Source organism: Notothenia coriiceps, unplaced genomic scaffold (assembly GCF_000735185.1).
Source record: "Notothenia coriiceps isolate Sejong01 unplaced genomic scaffold, NC01 NC01_scaffold00037250, whole genome shotgun sequence".
NCBI lineage: Eukaryota > Metazoa > Chordata > Actinopteri > Perciformes > Nototheniidae > Notothenia > Notothenia coriiceps.
Window position 1 is genome coordinate 14,858,790 of NW_011369951.1, and position 11,387 is coordinate 14,870,176.

Consider the following 11,387-nt stretch of genomic DNA (forward strand, 5'->3'; position numbering starts at 1 on the left):
CCGTACTATTAGCCTGAACTCAATTCTGCTCAATATTAATTCTATTTATTTATATAAAGCACTGCATTTAATGATTTTGAAAAGCTGCTACTAGTTAAAGAATATGATATTGGTAAAACAGCTAACATTGTATCACTATTTTAACAAAATTCTGAATTCTTGAATTTGAGGATGTTTTACAGTATTTTGAAGACCAGCATTAAAGGTCTCCTATTATACTCTTTTTCAACAATATATTATAGGTCTCAGATATATACAAAACATGGCTGTGAAGCGTTTGTGAGATAGCATTGCAGCATGCCATAAACTCCTCTAATTCAACCCTGTTCCAAAAGTGCTGATTTGGTGTCTGTAGCTTTAAATGCTAATGAGCTGCTGCTGACCACGCCCCTCTGAAAGATGATTGGTTTATAAAAACAAACAATTGTACTAGGAGGAGATTCCGGTGATAAGGTGGGCGGATGTTACCTTGCTTGGTTATTGGCTAAAAACATTGTGACATCACAAAGTGGCCAAAATCTGATTAGCTCATTTTCAGACAGGTTTTTATATAAATGGATTGGGAAAAAAGAGAGGGAATCTTTTTTCTTGTAATATTCCATATCCCTTCACACAGAGATATGGAAAAGTGGATTTTGCACAATTTGTGAACTTTAAATTTAAAATAGTAATAAGTGCTTTTTCTGTTTTGTTTGTAGTCTATTTACCTCTCTATAGGCCTACTGTATATCCCAGTTATTTTTTCTTCCAGTCTGTGTTTGGCTTAAACAAGACAAGTACTGAAGTCAGGTTGAAGGTCTGAGGTTGATATGCGATGGACAACTGACACGTGATTGTCAACGAGAATGGTGGTTGTTGTGGTGCATGTATGTGTGTTTATTTGTTTGTTTGGGAGTGTGTGTTTAAGTGCTGGTTGTGCTCTCTTGGTTATCCGAGCTGCACCTATTTAACTTTTTTAAGATAACTAAAGGACTGTTTAGTGACGCTGCACATGGGGCTGTAACAACACTCTAGACTTGTGTCAGAGCCAATATGGTGATTAGAATGAAAGTCAACTCATAGATGTTGTTGTTATAAATAGTGGTTTGCCATTGTCTGGCTTTCTGGTTATGATTGTTGTGTTTATTATCTTCAACAAGTGAAATTATGGATGGGATCATGTGTTTGGTTTGATGTGTTTGCTCGTCTTGGAGATTTATTTGAAATCCAGATCGGCAATATATGTTATTTGTTGCATGTCATAAATCTGTAATACACATTGTGTTTTGGTGAGGCATTGAAATTTGCCAGCTAATTACATAAAGGCTTAGAACATTATCTGATACGATAGAAGAATACGATGACGATCACTAAGTCTTATTATGTCTCATAAGATATTTCTCATAAGAGGATTTGTGCAACATTTACATAGTTAGTGCCAATAGATTGCTTGGGCTATATATATTTGAGAACTGGTGGGCTTATGGTGATGGGGGCCACAATGAATCTTACAGTTCTCCTCGAAAAAACTCTTCATGCTGAAAATAAACAGTAGCATTGTGGACTAGAATTTGGATTTATCCTCTTGTTATAGAAAGTGCAATAAAAGTAACGTTTGCCACATGAAAGAGGGTGTTACTCACTTGAAGCAATGATTTTCCATTTTGAGTTGGTCCAGAACCCTTTCTTACTTTTTTCCTTCTTTTCTGAATGTTCAGTTCATGTTTTTTTTCTTCATCACTGTCATCATTTCATCAAAGCATCATCTATAATATCCTGAATGTTATTCCTATTATTATTTATGTCATACACATTTTTAGTCTCAGTGTTTTGTGTCCCATTGTTTTCATCATCTATTTGTGTTCTGTAAGCACTGAGCTGTGCACATCTTTTTTTTGATTTTTTATGTTTTAGGATCAAAGAAGAACCAAAGCCTCAGCCGGCACAGTAAGTGAACTGCATTACCCAGAGTGCTAGGCTTTGAAACTTCTTCCTGTCAGTTGGTGCTGTGTGCTTCATGTGGCTTTCTCCTCTTTGTCTGGGAGGAAAACGAAATGAATGTCACTAATGTCATGGAAAGCACAATAATTGCTCAATTTTTTAAGCTTTACATAAGTAGCATTGAATAGATTGTTGAATTATGTGCTGGACGCCAAACAGCCGACTTCCATGACATCAGTGACGACGGCTTTTCTTTTCTACCAGCTTTATCATAGCCAGGCCCACACAATCCTTTCCCCTTGTCCCTGGTTTTTAACTGGCTGCCCTTTCTCATCATCTGCACTCTGATTGGCTGGTGCAGCCTTGTAATCCAATCACAAATGTAGACTAGATGCACCAACTATAGCTGCATTTTCTTTCCTAAATCCACCTGTAGGCTTATCCAGTTTGATAACCTGACCCTTACTGCACACCATGCTGGAATAAATGACTCCTGTTACCCTTAGCTGAGCGTTTGATGCAGCTCTCATTTCCATTGGCTGTAGAGCTTTCCTGCTTCTTCTCTCCTTCCCTCGACACAAAGTATTTCATCTTTCTTTCTTCTTCTATCTTCCTCTCTACTTCTGACACTGTGTCTGGTTGTCAATGTTCCACTAATCGCCGCTCTGCCCGTGTCCCGACCTTCTCCTCTTTCTGAGCTGGTTGTAGTGAATGTCCCTGCTGTTGTTCACTTCCTAGAATCTGACCTTCTTTCTAAACAAAAAACGTTTCAGGATAGATTGTTTTCTCCCATGATAACTCATTGCGATGTTCCAGTCACACTTTTCTTATTTGAACAGGTGGTTTCCCTTTAGTGGGATCACTGAGCTGGTAAATAACGTCCTTCAGCCCCAGCAAAAGTCCCAAAATGACAAGGAGCCAGAGCCAGACGCGTAAGTAATAGTGCAGACGCCTTCTCCTTACAGCAGGCACAAACATACAGTGGTAATCCCAGGAGCTGGACGCACAGTATGTTTGACCTGAGTGGATATTGTGTATGTGTTACACAATTTCTCAGTGTGTTTGTAAAAAGCATAAGTGGAAAGTGGCGATAAGGGAGTGGTGTGCCATAATGGTATAGCTTTGAGGGTTTGTAACGATACTAATATATCAAAGTCAAGAAGAAAAAAAGTATTTTAGGTTATTTGCACACACATCATTCTATGAGAATAATGCATCTAATGAAAAAGGTCAAGAAGTCACATACTTTTACATAGCACTTACCATCTACCTAAGGAAAACTGGGAAAAAAAGGAGAAATGAATTACTCATAAAAATGTAATGTGAAATATAATATCGAACTATTATACATTTTGGATAGGAGAATTCAAACAAAATTACTTATTTAGTTGTATATATCAACAACAACATAAACAGGGGAGTGATGTTTGACTTGTCATGGTAGAAATAGCACAGGTGTTACTAAATTGAATGTGTTCCATACGTAAGTAAGTAAGTAAGTAAGTAACTAAAGTTTATTTATATAGCACTTTTCACAGAAAGGATTCACAAAGTGCTTCACAGTGAGATCACGATAAAAAGGAGAATACATGGTGTAAAACAAGGAACACACAGCTACATATACACATCAAAACACAACATCAAAACATAAAACAAACTGTCAAAAAGAACCTTCACCTTTACTAAAAGTCTGTCTAAACAACAAGGTTTTCAGCTGCTTTTTAAAAGGCTCCACAGAGTTTAAAGTGCGCAAGCAAAGTGGGAGCGCGTTCCACAGTCTGGGGGCCACTGCTTGAAAGGCTCGATCGCCTCTGGTTTTAAAGTGCGTGTGCGGAATGACCAGCAGGCATTGGTCAGAGGATCTAAGAGAACGTGCAGGATTATAAAGTTTCAGCAGCTCAGAAATATAGGCAGGGGCTTGATTATTTAGAGCTCTAAAAGTGAGGACTAGTATTTTAAAATGAACGTGATATACATACGGAAAAAGGCAGCAGCCACACAAAGCTAGCTACTAGTTTGGACAGTAGAGCTAGCAAGCTAACAACATATATTTTTTATCAGAAGAGTGTGGAGAGTAAACGAGAGCAGAACACATTTAAACATTACACTTGCGTCTTATCTGTTTTGTGTGCAAATATGCACTTTTTAGCTAGCTTGCAAGACATAACAACATATTTTCAGGGCTTGGGTATGATTTAATTATTTTATTGTTGACGTTATGCCCAGTGGCTGCTATTAGCTTAAATTAGCTTTAAGTTAAGAGCTTGAAGCTTTCTTATACAATGTTACAGTGGTGTATAACTAATGCTAGGTACATTTGCTCTTACTTATATTGTTTTTTGTACCCTATTATGTATTTGATGCTTACTGTTACTGCTATTAGTTACTATTTACAACATAGGATATGCTTATTCTAAAATTCTATTTAGCTCCACATATCCAACATTAAAATGCTCTTGCACGTAGGCTACTTAATATTGAAAACAGACACAATAATAATGTTATTCTATAATAATTTCATTATTTGAAAGGAGCCATTCTGCTTTACTTTTGATACTTTAAGTTCTTTATGCCCTTTTCACAGCAGCCATTTGACACGTCATTGCAGGGTGTACACAGGTGTAATTAATTACATTAATTATGGCTCTCTCCATTTAGGTGGGCCATGCCTGGCATTGTACAAGTTGGCTCAATGGAATGTCTGTGAAGCACTAAATTGAACCATACCATTATTAATTATAATCAATTACACCTGTGTTACCTGCAATGGCATGTGAAAATGGCCTATACTTTTGTACTTTTACTTACTGGCCGCTATTAACACACACACACACGCACGCACGCACGCACGCACGCACGCACGCACGCACTCACACACACACACACACACACACACACACACACACACACACACACAACACACACACCACACACTGCCATGTCTATGCCCTCGGTGCCAACATGGGATGATAGAGGAGTTAGAATTGAGCTCAGAAAGTGTGCAGTTTGTGGCACCAGTGGAATCCAGAAGTTTGCAGAGAGCGTGTAGTTGACCCTCGCTGCTGTTGGGTCTGTCATATGTCCAAGAGAGAGGCTCAGGTTACTGGCTGTGTGTAGCTGCTCTGGTGCGGCCCAGAGGTAAGAGAGCTCCGTTACGCAAGCCTGGGATGGGACAATGAGCAGCGTATGATTACTCGTCAGCAGTGTCACCTACATTTGACCGTGTTTGACCGAATAAGCCAACCCTCTCTAGAATGGGCACTGTGTACCAGCTGCCTGCACCCACTCAAATCTACTCTTACTCTTACTGTGTTTTTATAGTCATGTTTTTTTAACTCATTTATTTTATTTATTTTCTGTTACATTAAATGTTGCTTCTTTGAAATCTGTCTCAGTTGGCAGCTTAGAATCAACATATTTAAAAATATAAAAAACCTGTAAAACTCACCTGTGAAAATGGCTTTTAAAAATTGTTTTTTATAACTTCTATTTAGCCCCCCAAAGAGGGGATTGAGCTTTAGAAAAGTGACCCGATACAGAGAAAATGAGAGGTAATCATTTGTTATCTTAAACAGCTCTTCTCACTGACCTTGTCTGTCAATAGAGCAGTGTGGCCTGTAGCGGCCTGGGATCGAGCTCATGTCTCTGTAAATGTTTGAGTGTAAAGGGAGATTAAGAGAGAATAAAACCAGATTGTTTGTAGTCTTCTTTTCTTGATCCTCGGAGACAGTGGCTTTAATATATTTAATACATTTAATTTATATAGCGCTTCTCATCTGCCAAGACAAATTTCGAAGCACTTTGCCTCTTGTATCAGAGTCTTCATCACTCTGTTATCAGGCCCACTGTCAGTAAATGAGATTTGGTGTGATCTGTTAAACAAGGCTACATACTAATCTCTGCTTGGTAAACACACAAAGGCTGTGACACAATTAGCCCTTTAATCCCTCAGTGGGTACAACAGGGGGGCATTTCAATGGCACTCTATCTAATATTTAGATGGCATTGAGACTCGCTCACACAACCGCACACACAGATGGTCTTCAGGTGATGTGCGGCCATTACATTTGGGCCTGAAAGGTCTGGTTGTGGGTAAAGGAAGCATGTTTATCTCAAACGCAGAGCTGTATGTGGTAAAAGGATAGCGTTGTTCAATAATTCACAAGTGCTAATGAATGTTGCAGGGGATATGTGGGTCGAAACCAATTCTAATCGCCATATTATGAAGTCAGCCCAGTGTTTAGTTTCCAAGGAGACGCTCAATTGACATGTGTCATACAAAATGCATGTGAAGAGTTCATTCAGGTTTGTTTTTAGTAGCCTCTCAGGACTCGTTAGGAGTTAAGGATCTACTGTATAAAATCAGGTGTACTGTATCAGTAGGGGGCCATCTATAGGACACAAGTAGTAATACAAGTATGGAACTTCACTGACAAATGATTAATGGATGATGAGCTATCGTGTGTGTATGGCCAAATATTCCCAGTAGAGAAGTAACTGTTCTGTATTGGTAATGTCATTATCCAACAGTATGGCCCTAGGATGTGCTCTGTCTACCCTTACAACAGTCCTGATCAGGGCCGGACTGGGACAATAAGTCAGGCCGGGAATTATACACCCAGCCAGGCCACTACCAGCTTTCTTTTTTCTTTGTGCCATTTTGCTGGATTTATTTGTGAATATTTACAGCGTTGCTGCCCATAGTGATAGCCCTATAGTTTACATCTACTACCCAATAATAAACATATGGACAGGGGTTACTATTTAAAAAAATGTAAAATGTATTTAGGAACCTGTCCATGTGATTTTAAGTGGGGGTGGACCTCAAATCCTCTATGGGGGTCCGGGCGTATTTGCCCCCCCGGTAAGATTTATTTTTGAATTTTTTAGTGAAATGCATCAATCTGGTGCATTTTGAGAAAGAAAAAAAAAGACTATAGATCTATGGAAACACCCATACAGTATGAAACAGAACTGTATACATTTAAATAATCATAAAAACAAAAGAACATGGCCATAACCAATAACATACCATATCCAATATAAAAAAAGATGGAAAGTTGTTTATTTATTTATTTTTGGTTCATTTATGGTTGTGAGTGTGTCTGGGCTCCTGAACCAGCCTCACCTGTCTCCCTCCTCTCCCCCCTTTTCCCGTGCTCCTCTTTGAGGCAGCAGCAAAGTATATTTTTTAGCTCTCAACAAGTTTTAAAAGTGTATCTTGCCTTTTTTCAACTATTTAACTTTTTTTTAAATTCATGTATATGTTACTAATCACTACCCTCTCAAATGGAAATATGTGTTTACATAAATGGTGACCGAACCGTTTGAGACCCACTGAGAATTTAGACTAAGTTAACTATCTAAACAATTAACCTCACCTGAGCTGTATAGCTATCTCTTTCAGTCTGACAGCAGAGGACTCTCCCTCCACCTTGTTGTTGAAACAGCTCCTTATATCTGTTAGAGCAGATAGCTAACCAGATGCTAACAACAAAAATACAAGTAACCGGTGTCCCCCCTCCCTCTCTCTCTCTCTCTCTCTCTCTCTCTCTCTCTCTCTCTCTCTCTCTCTCTCTCTCTCTCTCTCCAATGGAGGGCTTTGATGTAAGATCGGTATGGAAGTGGCCATGTGGGCAGGCCACATTATGTAGACAGACAGTCCCCCTCTGTGAGGCAGACCAACATTTGTGCAGCGTTGCGTTCACAATACATACAAAAACAAAAGGCCTGGCCATTGGGAAACATCCCGGCCCTCCCGATGGCCAGTCCGGGCCTGGTCCTGATATAGAAACACAGGTGCAAATGATTCATTTAATGCATGGGAACCTGAGAAAGTGAAATTAAATGATGTTCTTAAACTTGCAAATTAAATTGGATCCCTTCCACCCCCCAACCCCATTGTTGGAGAGGTGCACTATCAAAGTAGCCACTCAGCTTTGAGGATTCTGAGGTCATGGTGTCTGATTTACCTTTCAAAATCTCACACTGAACGAGTCCAAGGTTTTATCAGTTAGTCCGTCGGTATAAGGGCTTATTGTCTAGGTAAGTATGATTAAGACTAAATCAGACTGGTTGCAAGGAGGGATAGTTCCGGTGCACAAAGATTGTTACCTAACTCAGATCATAAACATATTTTTCTAAAGTGTACCTAATTTGTTTACCTACTGTGATAAATGGAAATGAAGATCCTACTCGTCTAATACAACTTCTTATCTTCTTACATCACAATAAATCCCAATATAGTGAATAGAAATCCTTGTATCATGATATGTATGGCCATATTCTTCTGACATACAGGCCTACAATTTAGCATTGGCTCTTGCTATATAACTGTCCCTATACAAAGAAGCAATAAAGAAATGAACAGAATCATATACATCATTGTTTTTTATAGTTTACAAACCTTATCTATTTTTCCCTAACCTTTGTCCTTTCCATTGGCTTACAGGAAGTTGCACCAGCAGTTTGAATCGTATAAGGACCAGGTTAAGAAGATGGGGGAGGAGACTAAGCCGGCTCAGGACCTGAAGAGCGAAGCCCCAACCTGCGGGATATGCCACAAAACCAAGTTTGCCGATGGCTGTGGCCACCTCTGTTCATATTGCCAAACAAAATTCTGTGCTCGGTGCGGAGGACGAGTGTCTCTGCGGTCAAATAAGGTAACACTGGCTTGCATGCACGGTACTCCATTTATAAGGACACACACACACACACACACACACACACACACACACACACACACACACACACACACAATCACACACACACACACACACACATATGCAGATGTCCCCCCCTCAGGCAGATTTCTCCCTATGTTACTATTTTAAATCCAAGGTTATGAAACATTGCAGCGGAATCTTAATCTGGGAATAGAGCCAGCGGTGTCTCTAATGGCAACTAATGTTTTCCAGATTAACAACATCTACTCCAGTCAGAGACTCTCTGCATGATATGCCTTTATCTAAATCTATTGTTCATTCACAGCACAGATTTCTTATTCATGTTTACTGTAAATTATAGTTATGCTATTTCACCACTGGAGGGAACTATTCCTCCTTTTCTTTTCCCATAAAGGTGCCTAACTAACCTCTGTACAATCCTCCCCACAGACTAAGCTTTCAGTATTAGACTGCTTACATTTGAATCATGAGCTTGAATGTTTTTTATGCGATGCCATCCAATCCTCTGCTGTTGAGTATGTGACAGTACTACCAGGACCTACTAATGCCACTCACAATTTCTCCCTCCCTATCTTTGCTGCCCCTTCCCCCTCTGTCTCCCTATTTCTTTCTTTCTGCTGCATTCCTGCTCTCATGGAATTGCAACAGGAGGACAAAGTGGTTAGCAAATCCTTTTACTGCGTTTCTTGGGACTTTGTCTCAACACACACATTGTTCATGAAATGCTGTGATATGTATATATGTGTACACATGCAGCAGCCAAGAATGACATGAAACAAAACAACTAACTACTGTCTGACTGTGAGTCTACCATTGTATGCTGGGATAAACTCTGAATAAACACTAGCTAAATGAAAAAAAAGAGGGCAATATGCAAATAAAATCATGGGAAGTATTACTCAGACTGTTAAAACAGTAATATATAATGTCCTCTTTGTGAACAATGTAACCCTGAAGACCTGTCTTCTATGTTTGAAACAGAAAGACTAGCTTGTTTGAACGAGATGGTTGCTTACCAGGCATGGAGAGTATAATGAAATAAACTATGGTGTTGCAATATCGGAAATTGTGGCATCCAGCCTTTTTAGACTTAGCCAACTGCTGCAAAGATGTTGACCTTTTTTAGTCCTTTATGCAAGTGCAAAACTCAATACCGGAGTACCAATGTAAGCATCATTTTGGAATTCAAATTAGACCTCTTTTCAAACATTGGGTTGGTCGATTATGGCCAAAATGATTTTCTCGATTATTTGGATCATTACTGAGATCATAATTATTTATCACTTTTCACTTTATCAATCATTTAGATTATTATCCCTCCCTTTGCTGATCTATATTGCTTTTTAACAATACTTTCTCCAACGAGGAGTTGAGGGAAGTTGTTTTTTTTTAACAAAACAATTTGTAGCAAAGGTTTTGATCGATAAGAAATCACCAAAGATTATAAAGGAAATCCCACACCAAATAGGAACGTTCACAATTCAATGATATAATGCAGTCCTACGTGTGTTCTATTGAACAATAATAGTTTTGAAAAAGAAACTATAATGACTGATTGAATGCCCTTGGGGATCATGTATATATTTGATGCTGTATTTGTTTAGTTAGTAGCAAAAACACAGTCGGATGAACCTATTAGGGGGGTCGTATTATTGTCCTTGTCCATGTGTGACATCAATTAGCAATAGCTGTCTTATTGACGCCATGCTAGGTGTTGTCTATCAAATGTTAACTAAAAGTGTTTTACCGTTATAAGCCACGCTGGAGGGAAGAACATAGAAGCAGGTTGGATCCAGCGGAGCAGCAGGAACACTGGGAGAGACCTCTGCACTGCTACTCCCTCCATTGCCAAGACCCCAGTCGTACAGGCTGCCATTGTTCACTGGAAATAATAGCTAGGGGATCGGTTACCTTGTTGTACAGATGGTGTTGAGTAATAACAGTGGCAGCAGGCTGGCGAGTGACAGTGGGGGCATTGGCAGAGGAGCCCTGGAATGTGCCACTGAGGCAATGCCAGCTATTTAACTGGTGGTACCCCAGGCTCCTGGCCCTGGACGTCTACTCACCATGAAGACCGGGGATGCTGATGTATACTTTTGTATACTATCATACTGCAAAAAGATTCCATCAAAGTCCTGAAGAGTCACTACACTGTCTCTGTGTTTGATAACAATACCATCATTAAAGTACTTTTGCAGATGTGGCTTCAGAAAGTCCAACATATTGGTATTCATAGACGTGTCATCAACAGGAAAGCAGAGTAAGCGTTTATAGCAGGATGCAGATGTTCAGATGGTTTGAGAGAAAAGGCGAGCTAGCATTCAAATGAGCAGAAGAGGTGGTGAGGGCTTTAAAAAAGGTGGCTTACTTCAGTAGTCATGCAGTCATATGTACAGTATGGTGTCTGCTTATAGAGTCCGGTGTCTTCTTGCTGACAGCTGATATAGGGAGTGGACAGGGTCAGCTTGGGGCATTGAAGACCTGTTGTCTTTTAGCTGAGATCAGATGAAAAGATTCTCTTTCAGTTCCATGCAGAAAGAGAGAACCTTAACCCTAAATGTAACTGTTACAGCAGCTGTGAGCAAAATAGACAAAGATAGTAAGCAAAAAGCCCTATACAATAAAAGAATATTGTCACAATATCATCAGCCTATCTTATGATACAAAGAAATTACCTAAATCCTTTTTATTTTATCGACTAACGGTAAGATATGACCTTGATCTTTTTTGCCGACCTCGATATTGCGTATGTGTTGAGTAAGAATGTCACCACCATGATGC

The 11,387-nt window shown here is 39.4% G+C and overlaps 1 long non-coding RNA gene across 1 annotated transcript; it reads left to right on the forward strand.

The window, feature by feature from the left end:
• The first annotated feature begins 2,821 nt into the window (after positions 1-2,821).
• On the forward strand, positions 2,822-9,270 carry LOC104967059 (uncharacterized). The gene is made up of 3 exons (XR_800722.1): positions 2,822-2,852; positions 8,372-8,582; positions 9,255-9,270. It is a non-coding gene; the product is annotated as an uncharacterized lncRNA (long non-coding RNA).
• The last annotated feature ends 2,117 nt before the right edge of the window (positions 9,271-11,387 follow it).